This window comes from Carlito syrichta, unplaced genomic scaffold (assembly GCF_000164805.1).
Source record: "Carlito syrichta isolate Samal-C Ts95f unplaced genomic scaffold, Tarsius_syrichta-2.0.1 Scaffold309828, whole genome shotgun sequence".
NCBI lineage: Eukaryota > Metazoa > Chordata > Mammalia > Primates > Tarsiidae > Carlito > Carlito syrichta.
In genome coordinates this window covers 106902-113390 of record NW_007253924.1, presented here as the reverse complement: position 1 = coordinate 113390, position 6489 = coordinate 106902, and positions in this window count along the sequence as shown.

The following is a 6489-nucleotide window of genomic DNA, read 5'->3' as shown; positions in this document are numbered from 1 at the left end:
CATTTCTCATGTGTTGTTGGCTGCTCGGATGTCCTCTTTGTGAAGTGTCTGTTCATATCTTTTGCCCATTTTATAATGGGGTTGTTTGTTTTTTTCTTTTCAGCGTGTTTTAGTTCCTTGTAGATCCAGGATGTTAAGCCTTTGTCAGACCTAGTGTTGGCAAATATTTTTTCCCAGTCTGTAGGCTGTCTCCCTGCTGTCTTGATGATTTCTTTGGCCTTGCAGAAGCTTGTCAGTTAATAAGGTCCCACTTGTCTATCTTCTCTCTTATGACCTGTGGGTTTCGGGTAAAACTTCCTCTTAATTCTGCTATGTGGTTGTTTATCACCTGGGTGATTCACTGTATAGTAGATTAGCTTATTAGCAATTAATAAATGATAACTGAGTAATATTATTATTCATATAATTCCTCCTGTGAATTGGAAGGAGGTGAACAGCACAGAGCTAGTACAAGGGTTCTGTGATGCTATGTGCATTTCAGATCCCTTAAACCCTTTCCTTCTGCATCCCTATCATGTGTGACTTGTCATGCCATTTGGTGCTTCATTGTTGCAAGAGGTCTACCTGAACTTCAGCCTCTCATCTATACTCCCTTCAGGAAAAAAGAAAGAAGAAAGAAGAAAGCAGAAGACATCATACTTGTATAAGAAAAGCAACTTCCTCAGAAATTCCCATTGAATTTACACTTGCATCTGAGAACTATTTCCTGTGGCCACCCTTAGCTGCAAGGGAGCCTTGCAAGGTACATTGTTTAGCTGTGCATATTTTCACCTGAAATGAAATTCATGTCAGAAAAGAAGAAACAGTGGATGTGTGGAGGCAATTAGCAGCATCTGCCACACTTCTCATATGAACTGAGCATCCGCTGTGATTTGAACGTGTCCCCCTGAAATTCATATGTTGAAAATGAAGCCCCAACATGAGGCTCTTAGGAGGTGAGATGTTTTGGGAAGGTGTTTGGGTCATAGGGGTGGAGCCCTTATGAATGAGATGAGTGCTCTTACAAAAAGAGGCCCGAAAGAGATTGTTTGCTGCTCTTCCACCATGTGAGAACACAACTAGGAGGTGCCATCTATGAAAAACGGGCCCTCATTAGACAAGATTAAGTGGTACCTTAATCTTGAATTTTTCAGCCTTTAGAATGGTGAGCAATAAACTTACATTGCTTATAAACTATCCAGTCTAAACCATGTTTATTATAACAACCAGACTGGACTAAGAAAGAAATGTATAATACCAGATGTCAGGAGTGCACGGATGATTAAGATCTTGCTTTCTATGTTCTGGAGTAGAGCAGACAAAATAATCAAAGTCTGGTAAGCTGCATCATGCAAAGCAGTAATTATCATGTATTATGTCCTGGGCTAAGTGTTTGACATGCGATATTTCATTTTTCTCCTTAAAAAATGCCTGTGAGGATAGTTTTGCTAGCTTTGTGTTACCCCCTCCCCTCCCCCGGATGCCAGTTAGCCACGAAAGGTGGCTGTCTGCCGCCCTGGGAAGTAGTGTTCAAATAGTAATGAGGCCTTTTTCCAATTAAGTAGATGCCATCTTCTGTCAGGGTTTGGGACACCTCCTGGGACCCCCTTCCAGCCAGCAACTGTCCCATCTGGTCAGAAGCTCACTTTTTCCCAGTCTCTGTGTTCTTGCTGTGTACCTTGGGGAGGACTTGTCTCTCACCTCTGTCCCCAAATTCCTGGAGATCAGGCTTCCGCTGGAACAATTTTATATCCTTCCTTCTCCTAAAGATTCCCATAAATGTTTTACTTACAGAAAGTCAACTGAAGTCCCTGAAAATGTGGACTTCAAGGGACACTAAATCAACCAGTCAGTTCACTGAGCAATGCCAGAATTAATTTTCTTTCCTTCTTTTCTTTTCTTTTCTTTCTTTCTTTTTTTTTTTTGGTGTCGGGTTCTTGCTCTATTGCTCAGACTGGAGTGCAGTAGTGTGATCATAGCTCATTGCAGCCTCAGCCTCCTGGGCTCAAGAAACCGCCCCCCTTCTCAGCCTCCCTAGTAGCTGGAACCCAAAGTGCATACCACCACACCCAATTCAGAAGGTGTGGATTTGGCATTTGCCTCTCACTGGGGTTGTGCCCTGGGCTGCTCTTGCCAGCCCCAAGAACACTGCCCTTGGCCTTGCTGTGAGTGTTGAGGTCATCCCACTCTGCCCACAAGGCTGATGAAATTCCCATTGGCCTGATGATGGGAAAAACTATTGAATGTGGTTTCTAACACACACGCAAGCTCTTGTGGATACCTTAAAAATGGCTGAAAAACAACGGTCACTAAACTACCTGGTTTCATGGAAAGGTGACACTTCCCTTCAAACTTTTGGTATTAATTTTTATTTTGCCAAACAAGAATTTTAAAAAGCCTTGCCCTGTACCATAACCATCATCACTAAATCAAAACCCAAAACATTTTAACATTACAAAAGTGGAAATGATATAATACCAGCCTAAAGGAAAGTCATTTAAATGAAACATTTTGGTCTTGTGAAACACTCTCTAAATTGTCTTTTTCCCCCCTCATTTTGCAACAGACTAGTCAAAATTGCGTGGATCAACCCTAGACCATGGATTAGATTTTGGGAATCACTGTTACAGAGAGAGGCACATCGTTCTCCGCTTTTTATGTGGACACATGCTGGCTGGCATATGTCGCCCTATCGGAAAGTCTTGTAGTAGAGTGAGGAGCTAGGAGCAGGAGAATGTAGACAAGGGAAGAACCAGGCAGCAGCAGAGTTAGAATTCCTAGGTGTATTCTATTTCTTTGCTTTTTTGTTAATGGAAATTGCAGTCTGGGGTGTTTAATATCATCTTCTCTAATGGTGACATTGATGAGGATCATTAGCTATCCGTTACCTTCCTAGTTCCAAGATTTGCAGCGTTTTGGGGCAAGCTCTGTAATATCTCAGAACAGTGATTTCCATACTTAAGGAAAAGGGACCATTAACTACCTGATAATATATTCATAATCCATAGGAGGAAAGACAGAGTGAACACAAGTAGCCTGACATACAGTGGCCCTCAATGGAAGTCAGTTACCTTATTACAAACATTGCTGAGTTGATGAGACTTAGTAACCACACTTTGAGAAGCTGCACCAAAAGAAGGAGATTGCAGGGAGCTTGCTCTCAATATATGTATTTTCAAGTCATGAGTTATTAATCCTTTTTTACTGTACAGTCAATAGCTATGACTAATATTCACAGTTATCTAACTACTACCACAATCACGATGTAGTATCATCCCATCACCCTTAAAATGTTCACTCATGTCTCTCTCCAAGAAATCCTTTCCTAGCACCTCCAATCTCTCAAAACCATCCATTTATATAATTTTGCCTCTTGAAGAACATACGGAATTTTATGATGGGTAGTCTCTTTTGGCTTGGCCTCTTTGACTTAACATAATGCTCTTGCAATTTATTCATGTTTTTGCATGTTATTAATAGTTTGTTTCTTTTTATTGCTGGGTATTATTCTGTTGTATGGATATACCGTGTTTTTCTTATCCATGAGTGAAGTTGAGTCCAAATTTATGTACAGATCTTTGTGTGGGTATCTGTTTTCATTTCTGCTGAGTAAGTACCTTGTGGTGGAATTTCTGGGTTGAAGGTAAGAATATGCTCCATGTTTTAAGAAACTGTCAGGTTACTTTGTGAAGTAGCTACATTTTTGAAATGTACTGGTGATGGATGATCTTTCCAGGTGCACCACATCCTCGTCAGTATTTGGTATATATATAGTCCTTTTAAAAAAAGCTATATGAGTCAACATACAGTTGTGGCTTAGATTTGCATTTCTTTAACATTTAATTTAAACATGTTTTCCATGTGTTTATTTGTCATCCATACACATATCTTCATTGTCAAAGTGTCTATTCAAATCTTTTGGCTATGTTTTATTAGGTTGTTTGCTTTTTTTGAATTGTAAAGGTTATTTTTATGCGATGGACACAAGTACTTTATCAGATAGTTATTTGGCAAATGTTTTCTCCCAGTATGTGATTTTCTGTACACTTTCTGAATGGTAATTTTCAAAAAGTAGAAGTTTTAAATTTTGATGAAATCTAATATTTAAGTATTATTTTTTTATGGTTATTTTATGGTTCATGCTTTCAATGTTTATAACCATTCTTACCCAACCAGAGGTAAAACATATTATATATTTTTCTAGAAACTTCTAGAAACATCATAATTTAACATCTACATTTAGGTTTATTACCCATTTCTAGTTAAATTTTGTCTGCACACAAGGTAAGGATAAGTTCCTGCTTCTGCCTCTTATTTTCCTTCTTCTCCTTCTTGGACTCCAATTGCATCTATGCTAGATATTGTTCTTGGATTTTGAGTATTCACTTTTTTTTTAATCTTTCTCCTTTTTATGTTTTTATTTAGCTAATTTCTATTGGCCTATTTTTAAGTTCACAGATTATTTCCTATGTAATTCTTTGGTAAGTTCTTTGAAATAATTCTTTACATCTGATGTCTTTTTCTGCTAGTTCTTCCATTTGACTTTCTTTATAGATTTCATATTGTGCTGAAATTCCCCATATCTTCATGCACATTGTCTTTCTTCTTCGTAAGTCCTTTCACTTATTAATCAAAATTATTTTAAAATTCCTGTGTGATAGTTTTACTGACTGTCTGCGGTATCTGGTTCTGTTGATTCCTTTTTCTCTTGTCAATGAGTCATTTTTCCTCTTGATTTTCTGTGTATTGTAATTTTAAAATGAATATCAGATATTGAGGTTTTTTTTTTAAAGTAGAGACCATGGAAATATACATTCCTCTTCTCTGTCAGTGATTAGTGTGAGATTAAGTCAACTTAGTCTGTAATTAAGCTGTTTTGGGAATTGTTAGTGGCATATTACCTTCGATGTACTACAGATTTCTAATCTGTAGTGGTGAGCTGCTGTTATATGATATTAAATGCGGAACCTAAATGCTGGAGGGTTTTTCTTAGTATTCCTGCAGAATAAAGCATTAACCTGGCCAGGACAGCAACACCACACTCTTGCCTTTCTCTAATGACAGACAGATAGTACATGCTGAGGCATGTATTTGATCCAAGTGAATATTGTAAAGAGTTCCCATATACATCCTGTTCTCCACCCCTACCCCACAGAATCTTCCTCATGATCAACATTCAACACCAGAGTGAAACATTCGTTATAAAAGTGAGTCAGTACCGATGCATCATTATCACTTAAAGTCCGCAGTTTGCATTAGGGCTTACTTTTGATGTTATACATTCTATAGTTGAGGACACATGTGAAATGATATGTATCCACTGTTATATGTCATGCAGAGTAGTTTTTTTGCCCCCCAAATTTCTTATGCTCCAAGTTATCAGTTCTGTCTTCCTTCAAACCCCTGAAAACCATTGAACTTTTGTCTCTAGAGTTTTGCCTTTTCTAGAATGTCATGTAGGTAGAATCAGACATTATGGAATATTTTCAGATTGACTTCTTTCACTTTAGGGATATGCATTTCAGTTTCTTCCATGTTTTCTCATGGCTTGATAGCTCATTTATTTTTATTTTATTTTATTTATTTTATTTATTTTGTTTTAAATTGTGGGGTACAATTCAGGGTTAGGTATACAAATATTCATTGTGCAGTTACCCTTGTTGATGAGGTGTGCCCCCCCCAGGCAGTTTCTCACTACTGCCAATCCCACCTCCCCTCCGCCCGTGCCCCCACAGTTTCCTGCTACTGTCAATCCTTTTCTTATAGTATTACAATAGCTGTTCGAGGTCCACTTATGAGTGAGAACATGCAATACTCAGTTCTTTGTTTCTGTGAAAGATCACTCAGTATTCTAGACTCTAAGTTCATCCAGGTTGCTGCGAAGGTCATGATTTTGTTCTTCTTTGTGGCTATGTAATATTCCATTGTCTACATGTACCACATTTTTGAAAAATCCATTCCTTTTTTGATGGGTAGCATGGTTGGTTCTATGTTCTTGCTATTGTGAACAATGCTGCAATAAACATATGTGTGCAGGTATCTTTTTTATGGAGAGATTTGAGTTCTTCAGGGTGTATTCCCAGTAGGGGGATTGCAGGGTCTTATGGAAGGTCGATTTTTAGAACTTTTAGGAATCGCCACACTGTTTTCCACAGAGGCTGAACTAGTTTACACTCCCACCAACAGTGTAGAAGTGTCCCCCTTTTGCCACATCCTCTTCAACATCTGTTATTTTTTGAGTCATTGATTATGGCTATCCTGACTGGAGTTAGGTGATATCTCAGTGTGATTTTAATTTGCATTTCTTTGATGACTAGTGAGGCTGAACGTTTTTTCATGTTTCTGTTGGCTGTTTGTATGTCTTCTTTGAGAACTGTCTATTCATATCTTTTGCCCACTTTGTAATGGGGCTATTTTTTTTTCTTTTCCGCATGTTTGAGTTCCTTGTAGATCCTAGATGTTAGGGCTTTGCCAGACATAGAGTTGGAAAATATTTTTCCCAGTCTGCGG